This window comes from Lipotes vexillifer, unplaced genomic scaffold (genome assembly GCF_000442215.2).
Source record: "Lipotes vexillifer unplaced genomic scaffold, Lipotes_vexillifer_v1.1 scaffold705, whole genome shotgun sequence".
Lineage (NCBI taxonomy): Eukaryota > Metazoa > Chordata > Mammalia > Artiodactyla > Lipotidae > Lipotes > Lipotes vexillifer.
Genome location: NW_006793209.1, coordinates 937,346 through 948,383, shown reverse-complemented (window position 1 = coordinate 948,383; position 11,038 = coordinate 937,346).

The window sequence follows — 11,038 nt, the reverse complement described above, 5'->3', positions numbered from 1 at the left end:
GAAAGAGGTTTAACAAATTTAGGGATTACAAAATTAAAATTTCATGACAATTTATATCCTGCAACAATCTGTCCTTGACTGATTACCGATACCCTAAGTGTTATGCTCCCTATAAATAGAAATTTGTAAACTTAAAGGAAAGATCTGATTTCACATGCAATCCAGTGTTTGATTTTAATTTTCTTCTGAATTTGCAATAATCTTGAAGTATTAATACAATATTCAGCTGTTTGATGCTGTTGATGGGCATTGGTCTGCTAAGTTAAAAAAGTAAAACAATTTGTCCTCAGGATGTTAGCTTTTCTCTCTATGTGAAATAAGTAAGTCAAGAGTCAGGTGTGTTGTGTATTCTATATTAGATTTTTTTTTTTTTTTTTTTTGCGCTACGCGGGCCTCTCACTGTTGTGGCCTCTCCCGTTGCGGAGCACAGGCTCCGGACGCGCAGGCTTGGCGGCCATGGCTCACGGGCCCAGCCGCTCCGCGGCATGTGGGATCTTCCCGGACCGGGGCACGAACCCATGTCCCCTGCATCGACAGGTGGATTCTCAACCACTGCGCCACCAGGGAAGCCCTATATTAGATTTTTAAGGAACTTATTGTGGTGGTGTTTGTTTTTGAATCATATTTTTCTTTGATTAAGTTTATTTCTCTCCCTTTCCAAACAACTCTCTCCAAAAGTGCTATATACCATTTTCAAAAATATAAATGGAATGTCACACCTCCTGACAAAGGAAATATCCAGTGGTTTTATATTTCAACCCCATGAAGACTGCGATTCACTCCACCTCTGAGAGTATATTGATGGTGTAGCTTAGTGCAAGCTTTAACTTGCCAGTCATCTTTCTTTAAAGCAAGTTTAGTGTTTGAATATGTGTTGTGGGACTTTATTGCAACATAAGACAACTGTTTAAACCACCTTGTTCATTTCAGTTCAGTAGAAGTAAAAGAGGAAGAGAAAAGTTTACAAAGAAAATGCGGTTGAATTGTTAATGCCAAGATCTTGATGCATTTGTTCAGCAAAGACTAAGGAGAATCTATTATACATAAAAACCAAATAATGTTGTTGATGACTGGAGTTGTAATAAGGGATACAGAAAATCAACAAAGTATTTATTTCAAGGGAAATCATATGACCGCAGTTCAGATGGTACAGGAAGTAAAGATGAAACCCTTTCTCCCTGGTTGTTGTCTAGGCTGTTGTAACACATCTTACACTGTGCTTCTGAAGGGAGTATTTGAAAACAGTATTTTGCAGCATCCTAAGTGTGGATCCAAATCTGCAGAGTCCCAACAACCCCAGATTTCCTTGTCCTGATGAAACAGTCTTTCTTGTTTTCGCCATTATTCATGTCAATCCTGTAGCTACATTGAGTCAGGCCACTGAAATTAGTATTGAAATAAATGCAATTTCCCAAGTCTATTGTTTTTCATCATGCTCACAACAGATGTTAAGACTTGAAAAGGTTGGAGCTGAACACGTCTGCCGTTCCAAGTTAAGCACAGAAAAAGCCAGCTTCCATGTTACCGTCACGGTCTGTACTCTGGTAAATCCTGTAATGTTTGGTGTGAGATGATTCCGCTAGTGTTGATCAAACTTGCTTATCAATCTGGCATTGTGATATGTCACGTTGGAAAGTCTTGGCATAAGATTCATCTGAAAAGCACAGAAAAGGGTCTTCTGGAGCAGAATTATGATTTATATGCAAGATAATGTTTCTAGAATTAGAATCTGTAAAATGTGAGCAGTCCAACTCTAAACTTGTATGTTCATTTTGCCTTCTGAATCAATTGCTAGATGTTCTTCTGTTGGACATAGATAAGGAAAAAAATGGACACTAAACAGCTCAAGGTAATAATGAACTTTTACTTACCTAGGTGTTATTTTGGCTTTCCTTTCCTTCACATGGATATAATAATGAAATTGAAAATCCTTGGAAGGTGTTATAACACCTGCTAGTGTATTCTCTTCCTGCAGCACAATGAAGAGAGAGGGTTTTCAAGTGTCTAACATTATTAAAAATCAATTTATCAGTTACCTTGTAGTGTTCTCATTTTCCTGGGCCTCAAAAATACTCCCCACTGCTTCCTTCCTACCTGTTTCATCTTGAAAATTTTTTTAAAACTTAAACATTTCAAAAATTGCATTTCTTTTGAAAGTTATTAAAAGGAAGATTTATTTGGGGAGGTTTTATTTTCCTAAGCAATATCAAGATTTGTTCCTTCTCAATTTTAACCTTTGTCATTTAGAAGCATGTTTTTATTTATTTATGCAGTTTTGATTTCCACTTTCCTTGGGTTAGGAAGATAATTAAGTCTTTTGGTTAAAGGTCAAGGAGTTTTAAAGATAGTAAATGAAAGATAGTGAACCATGACAACAGTGACTGTCATCTTTTAGTCATTTTAAAGTATTTTTTATCATATCGATAAAAACTTGAAAACAAGGTTTGATTTGGTATAATTTAAAAATTAATTGTTAATATTTCTATTAAAAATGAGATTTTATAGACTAAAAATATTAACCATTTCAGCCAAATTGGGGGATATGGCAGTCTACAACTACAAGAATATTCAGAATAATGGAAGAAATCAAACTGATAAATATTGCAGGTATATAATATCTTCAGCCATCATATGTTTTTAGAGCTAATATTTATTACTTCAGCCAATGCAAGTACAAAATAATAGCTATAAAATAATAATAGCTGTAGAGAAATAATAGCTATAAAAAGGAAAATATGAGGAAAAATTATCATTATTTGTTGATGATATAATTACACATCTGAAAAATCCAAAATAATCAGTTGTCTGACTACTAGAAAAATGATATTCAGTGAGTTGGCTGGTCACAAAATTAATAGAAGAGTAATAACATTAAAGTTGATAGTATCAGTTCAATTTAGAGAATAAAACAGAAGTATAGCAACAAAATGAATAAGAGAAATGTGCCAGACATCGATGATCAAGACTTGAAATATCTACTTTGTTTAAAAAAAAAATCTTGACTTGATGGATAGAAAGAAGTTCTACATGGATAGAAATGTCCAATATTGTGAAGAGGTCAGTTCTTTATAAATGAGTCTATAAAGTCAATGCCTTCCCAATAAAATTGTTAGTTGGAAGATGTACTAGTTATATATTGCTGCATAACCAATTAACCCAAACTTAGTGACTTAAAACAACAATAAATGTTTTATAATTCACACAGTTTCAGTGTATCAGGAATTTGGGAGCAGCTTAGTTGGATGGTTTGGGGCTGGAGTCCTTCATGAGGCTCCAGTCATTTGAAGGGGAGCCTTGGGCTGGAAGATTTGCTTCCAGGATGGTTCATCCTCATGGCCATGGTTATCGTCAGGAAGCCTCAGTTCCTTCCATGTGAGTCTCTCCAGAGGCTACTTAAATGTTTTCACAACGTGGTAGTTGGCTTCTACCAGAGTGAGCCCTCCAAGAGACAGGATAGCATGGAAGCCTCAATGTTTTTTTAAGACCTAGTTTTGAATGTCACACAGTGTCATTTCTGCAATATCCTCTTAGTTACACAGGTCAGTCCTATTTAATGTGAGAAGAGGGGTATTTTTTTTTTAACATCTTTATTGGAGTATAATTGCTTTACAATGGTGTGTTAGTTTCTGCTTTATAACAAAGTGAATCAGTTATACATATACATATAGCCCCATATCTCCTCCCTCTTGCGTCTCCCTCCCTCCCACCCTCCCTATCTTACCCCTCTAGGTGGACACAAAGCACCGAGCTGATCTCCCTATGCTATGCGGCTGCTTCCCACTAGCTATCTATTTCACATTTGGTAGTGTATATCTGTCCATGCCACTCTCTCACTTCATCCCAGCTTACCCTTCCCCCTCCCCGTGTCCTCAGGTCCATTCTCTAGTTCTGTGTCTTTATTCCTGTCATGCCCCTAGGTTCTTTAGAACCTTTTTTTTTTTTTTTTTTAAGATTCCATATATATGTGTTAGCATATGGTATTTGTTTTTCTCTTTATGACTTACTTCACTCTGTATGACAGTCTCTAGGTCCATCCACCTGACTACAAATAACTCAATTTCATTTCTTTTATGGCTGAATAATATTCCATTGTATATATGTGCCACATCTTCTTTATCCGTTCATCTGTCGATGGACACTTAGGTTGCTTCCATGTCCTGGCTACTGTAAATACTGCTGCAGTGAACATTGTGGTACCTGACTCTTTTTGAATTACGGTTTTCTCAGGGTATATGCCCACTGGTGGGATTGCTGGGTCGTATGGTAGTTCTATGTGTAGTTTTCTAAGGAACCTCCATACTGTTCTCCATAGTGACTGTGTCAATTTACATTCCCACCAACAGTGCAGGAGGGTTCCTTTTCTCCACACCCTGTCCAGTATTTATTGTGTGTAGATTTTTTGATTATGGCCATTCTGACTGGTGTGAGGTGATACCTCACTGTAGTTTTTTTTTTTCATCTTTACTCTAGTATAATTGCTTTACAGTGGTGTGTTAGTTTCTGCTTTATAACAAAGTGAATCAGTTATACATATACATATGTTCCCATATCTCTTCCCTCTTGCCTCTCCCTCCCTCCCACCCTCCCTATCCCACCCCTCTAGGTGGTCACAAACCACCGAGCTGATCTCCCTGTGATATGCAGCTGCTTCCCACTAGCTATATATTTTATGTTTCGTAGTATATATACTCATTGTAGTTTTGATTTGCATTTCTCTAATGATTAGTGATGTTGAGCATCCTTTCATGTGTTTGTTGGCAATCTGTATATCTTCTTTGGAGAAATGTCTATTTAGGTCTTCTGCCCATTTTTGCATTGGATTGTTTGTTTTTTTGATATTGAGCTGCATGAGCTGCTTGTATATTTTGGAGATTAACCTTTGTCAGTTGCTTCATTTGCAAATATTTTCTCACATTCTGAGAACTGTCTTTTCATCTTATTTTTGGTTTCCTTTGCTGTGCAAAAGCTTTTGAGTTTCATTAGGTCCCATTTGTTTATTTCTGCTTTTATTTGCGTTTCTCTAGGAGGTGGGTCAAAAAGGATCTTGCTGTGATTTATGTCATGGAGTGTTCTGCCTATGTTTTCCTCTAAGAGTTTGATAGTGTCTGGCCTTACATTTAGATCTTTAATCCATTTTGAGTTTATTTTTGTATATGGTGTTACGGAGTGTTCTAATTTCATTCTTTTTCATGTAGCTGTCCAGTTTTCCAAGCACTACTCATTGAAGAGGCTGTCTTTTCTCCATTGTGTATTCTTGCCTCTTTTATCAAAGATAAGGTGACAATATGTGTATGGTTTACCTCTGGGCTTTCTTTCCTGTTCCATTGATCTATATTTCTGTTTTTGTGCCAGTACCATACTATCTTGATTATTGTAGCTTTGTAGTATAGTCTGCAATCAGGGAGCCTAATTCCTCCAGCTACGTTTTTCTTTCTCAAGACTGCTTTGGATACTCGGGGTCTTTTGTGTTTCCACACAAATTGTGAAATTTTTTGTTCTAGTTCTGTGAAAAATGCCATTGGTAGTTTGATAGGGATTGCATTGAATCTGTAGATTGCTTTGGGTAGTAGAGTCATTGTCACAATGTTGATTCTTCCAATCCAAGAACATGGTATATCTCTCCATCTATTTGTATCATCTTTAATTTCTTTCATCAGTGTCTTACAATTTTCTGCATACAGGTCTTTTGTCTCCTTAGGTAGGTTTATTCCCAGGTATTTTATTCATTTTGTTGCAGTGGTAAATGGAAGTGTTTCCTTAATTTCTCTTTCAGGTTTTTTGTTGTTAGTATATAGGAATGCAAGAGATTTCTGTGGAATAATTTTGTATCCTGCTACTTTACCAAATTCATTGATTAGCTCTAGTAGTTTTCTGGTGGCATCTTTATAATTCTCTATGTATAGTATCATGTCGTCTGCAAACCGTGACAGTTTTACTTCTTCTCTTCTGATTTCTTTTTCTTCTTTGATTGCTGTTGCTAAAACTTCCAAAACTGTGTTGAATAATAGTGGTGAGAGTGGACAACCTTGTCTTGTTCTTGATCTTAGTGGAAATGGTTTCAGTTTTTCACCATTGAGAATGATGTTAGCTTTGCGTTTGTCACATAGGGCCTTTATCATGTTGAGGTAAGTTCCTTCTGTGCCTACTTTCTGGAGGGCTTTTATTATAAATGGGTGTTGAACTTTGTTGAAACCTTTTTCTTCTTGAGATGATCATATGCTTTTTATCCTTTAATTTGTTAATGTGGTTTATCACATTGATTGATTTGCATATATTGAAGAATCCTTGCGTTCCTGGGATAACCCCACTTGATCATGGTGTATGATCCTTTTAATGTGCTGTTGGATTCTGTTTGCTAGTATTTTGCTGAGGATTTTTGCATCTATGTTCATCAGTGATATTGGCCTGTAGTTTGCTTTTTTTGTGACATCTTTGTCTGCTTTTGGTATCAGGGTGATGGTGGCCTCGTGGAATGAGTTCGGGAGTGTTCCTCCCTCTGCTGTATTTTGGAAGAGTTTGAGAAGGATAGGTGTTAGCTCTTCTCTAAATGTTTGATAGAATTTGCCTGTGAAGCCATCTGGTCCTGGGCTTTTGTTTGTTGGAAGATTTTTAATCACAGTTTCAATTTCAGTGCTTGTGATTGCTCAATCTGTATTTTCTATTTCTTCCTGGTTCCATCTTGGAAGGCTGTGCTTTTCTAAGAATTTGTCCATTTCTTCCAGGTTGTCCATTTTATTGGCATATAGTTGCTTGTGGTAATCCCTCATGACCCTTTGTATGTCTGCCGTGTCAGCTGTTACTTCTCCTTTTTCGTTTCTAATTCTGTTGATTTGAGTCCTCTCCCTTTTTTTCTTGATGAGTCTGGCTAATGGTTTATCAATTTTGTTTATCTTCTCAAAGAACCAGCTTTTAGTTTTATTGATCTTTGCTATTGTTTTCTTCATTTCTTTTTCATTTATTTCTGATCTGATCTTTATGATTCCTTTCCTTCTGCTAACTTCAGGTTTTTAAAATTCTTCTTTCTCTAATTGCTTTAGGTGTAAGGTTAGGTTGTTTATTTGATTTTTCTTGTTTCTTGAGGTAGGATTGTATTGCTATAAATGTCCCTGTTAGAACTGCTTTTGCTGCATCCCATAGGTTTTGGGTCATTGTGTTTTCATTGTCATTTGTTTCTAGGTGTTTTTAATTTCCTCTTTGATTTCTTCAGTGATCTGTTGGTTATTTAGTAGTGTATTGTTTAGCCTCCATGTGTTTGTTTTTTTTACAGTTTATTTTCCCTGTAATTGATATCTAGTCTCATAGCATTGTGGTTGGAAAAAATACTTGATACAATTTCAATTTTCTTAAATTTACCAAGACTTGATTTGTGACCCAAGATATGATCTATCCTGGAGAACGTTCCTTGAGCATTTGAGAAGAAAGTGTATTCTGTTGTTTTTGGATGGAATGTCATATAAAGATCAATTAAATCCATCTTGTTTAATATGTCCTTTAAGGCTTATGTTTCTTTGTTTATTTTCATTTTGGATGATCTGTCCATTGGTGAAATCGGGATGTTAAAGTCCCCTAGTATGATTGTGTTACTGTCAATTTCCCCTTTTGTGGCTGTTAGCATTTGCCTTATGTATTGAGGTGCTTCTATGTGGGGTGCATAAACATTTACAGTTGTTATATGTTCTTTTTGGATTGATCCCTAGATTATGCAGTGTCCTTTTTTGTCTGTTGTAATGGTCTTTATTTTACAGTCAGTTTTGTCTGATATGAGAATTGCTACTCCAGCTTTCTTTTGATTTCCATTTGCATGGAATATCTTTTTCCATCCCCTCACTTTCAGTCTCTCTTGTGTCCCTAGGTCTGAGGTGGGTCTCCTGTAGACAGCATATATACAGGCCTTGTTTCTCTATCCATTCAGTCAGTCTGTGTCTTTTGATTGGAGCATTTAATCCATTTACATTTAAGGTAATTATTGATATGTATATTCCTATTACTATTTTCTTAATTGTTTCTTAATTTGTTATTGTAGGTCTTTTCCTTCTCTTGTGTTTCCTGCCTAGAGAAGTTCCTTTAGCATTTATGGTAAAGCTGGTTTGGTGGTGCTGAATTCTCTTAGCTTTTGTTTGTCTGTAAAGCTTTTAATTTTCCTGTTGAATCTGAATGAGATCCTTGCTGTGTAGAGTAATCTTGGTTGCAGGTTTTTCCCTTTAATCACTTTAAATATGTCCTGCCACTCCCTTATGGCTTTCAGAGTTTCTGCTGAAAGATCAGCTGTTAACCTGATGGGGATTCCCTTGTATGTTATTTGTTGTTTTTCCCTTGCTGCTTTTAATATTTTTTTCTTTGTATTTAATGTTTGATAGTTTGATTAATATGTGTCTTGGCGTGTTTCTCTTTGGGTTTATCCTGTATGGGACTCTCTGTGCTTCCTGGACTTGATTGCCTCTTTCCTTTCCCATATTAGGGAAGTTTTCAGCTATAATCTCTTCAAATATTTTCTCACTCCCTTTCTTTTTCTCTTCTTCTTCTGGGACCCCTATAATTCAAATATTGGTGCAGTTGCTGTTGTCCCAGAAGTCTCTGAGACTGTCCTCAATTCTTTTCATTATTTTTTCTTTATTCTGCTCTGTAGTAGTTATTTCCAGTATTTTATCTTCCATGTCACTTATTTGTTCCTCTCCCTCAGTTATTCTGCTATTGATTCCTTCTAGAGAATTTTTAATTTCATTTATTGTGTTGTTCATCATTGTTTGTTTGCTCTTTATTCTTCTAGGTCCTTGTTAAACGTTTCTTGTATTTTCCCCATTCTATTTCCAAGATTTTGGATCATCTTTACTGTCATTACTCTGAATTCTTTTTCAGGTAGACTGCCTATTTCCTCATTTCTTTGGTGTGGTGGGTTTTTACCTTGCTGTTTCATCTGCTTCGTATTTCCCTGTCTTCTCATTTTGCTTAACTTACTCCATTTGGGATCTCCTTTTCTCAGGCAGCAGGTTTGTAGTTCCTGTTGTTTTTGGTGTCTGCCCCCAGTGGGTAAGGTTGGTTCAGTGGGTTTTGTAGCCTTCCTGGTGGAGGGGAATGGTGCCTGTGTTCTGGTGGATGAGGCTGGATCTTGTCCTTCTGGTGGGCAGGATCGTGTCCAGTGGTGTGTTTTGGGGTGGCTGTGACCTTATTATGATTTTAGGCAGCCTCTCTGCCAATGGGTGGGGTTGTGTTTCTGTCTTGCTACTTGTTTGGCATGGGGTGTCCAGCACTGGAGCTTGCTGGTTGTTCACTGGAACTGGGTCTTAGTGTTGAGATGGAGATCTCTGGGAGACCTCTCAGTGATTGATGTTTTGTCAGCCAGGAGGTCTCTGGTTGTCCAATATCCTGATCTCAGCTCTCCCACTTCAGAGGTTCAAGCCTGACACCTGGTCAGAACACTAAGACCCTGTCAGCCACACGGCTCAGAAGAAAAGGGAGAAAATAAAGAAAGAAAAACATAAAATAAAGTTATTAAAATAAAAAAATTTAAAAATTGTTAAATAAAAAAATTTAAAAAGTAATTTAAAAAAAAAGGAAGAGAGCAACCAAACCATTAAACAAATCCACCAATGTTATCAACTGGTAAAAACTGTACTAAGATAAACATTAAAATCAGAAACTAGTCAGTCTCATACAGGAAACTCCAAGGCCAAAGTTGTTCCCAAAATCCACTGCTTCAAATTTGATTTGAATCATTGTCTATTCACGTATTCCACAGATGCAAAGTACATCAAGTTGACTGGACATTTAATGTACTGCTCCCGAGGCTGCACGGAGAAATTTCCCTTTCTCTTCTTTGTTCCCACAGCTCCTGGGTTTCAGCTTTGGAGTTGGCCCTGCCTCTGTGTGTAGGTCGCCCTTTGGTGTCTGTTCTTCTTCCAGAGAGGAGGGGGTTTAAGTAGCAGCTGATTAGGGGCCTCTGCTCACTCAGGCCGGGGTGGGGAGGGTTATGGAATGTGGGGAGAGCCTGTGGTGACAGAGGGCAGTGTGACGTTGCAACATCGTGAGGTGTGCTGTGTGTTCTCCAGGGAAGTTCTCCCTGGATCATGGGACCCTGGCAGTGGTGGGCTGCACAGTCCTCCGGGAGGGGAGATGTGGATAGTGACCTGTGCTTGCACACAGGATTCTTGGTGGCTGCAGCAGCAATCTTAGCGTCTCATGCCCATCTCTCGTATACACACTGATAGCTGCGGCTCACGCCTGTCTCTGGAGCTCATTTAGGCGGTGCTCTGAATCCCCTCTCCTCACGCACCCCGAAACAATGGTCTCTTGCCTCTTGGGCAGGTCCAGACTTTTCCCGGACTCCCTGCCTGACAGCTGTGGCGCACTGGCCCCCTTCAGGCTGTGTTCACGCAGCCAACCCCAGTCTTCTCCCTGGGGTCTGACCTCCGAAGCCCGAGCCTCAGCTGCCAGCCCCCGCCTGCCCTGGCAGGTGAGCAGACAAGCCTCTCGGGCAGGTGAGTGCCGGTCGGCACCGATCCTCTGTGCGGGAACCTCGCCGCTTTGCCCTCCGCACCCCCGTTGCTGCGCTCTCCTGCGTGGTTCCGAAGCTTCCCCCCGCCAGTGAAGGGCCTTCCTAGTGTGTGGAAATCTTTCCTCCTTCACAGCTCCCTCCCACTGGTGCAGGTCCCTTCCGTATTCTTTTGTCTCTGTTTTTTCTTTTTTCTTTTGCCCTCCCCCGGGTACGTGGGGAGTTTCTTGCCTTTTGAGAAGACGGAGGTCTTCTGCCAGAGTTCAGTAGGTGTTCTGTAGGAGTTGTTCCACATGTAGATGTATTTTTTTTTTTTGTAGATGTATTTTTGATGTATTTGTGGGGAGGAAGGTGATCTCCACATGTTACTCCTCTGCCATCTTGAAGGTCCTCAGAAGAGGGGTAGTTTTATTATTATCCTCGTTACAGATGAGGAAATGGAGGCATAGAGAGATTTAAATAACTTGTCGAAGGTCTCATGATAAGTGGAAGAAGCAGGATTTGAACCCAAGCAAGTGTGGCTCTAAAGTTCTAAGTTCTTAACTCTAA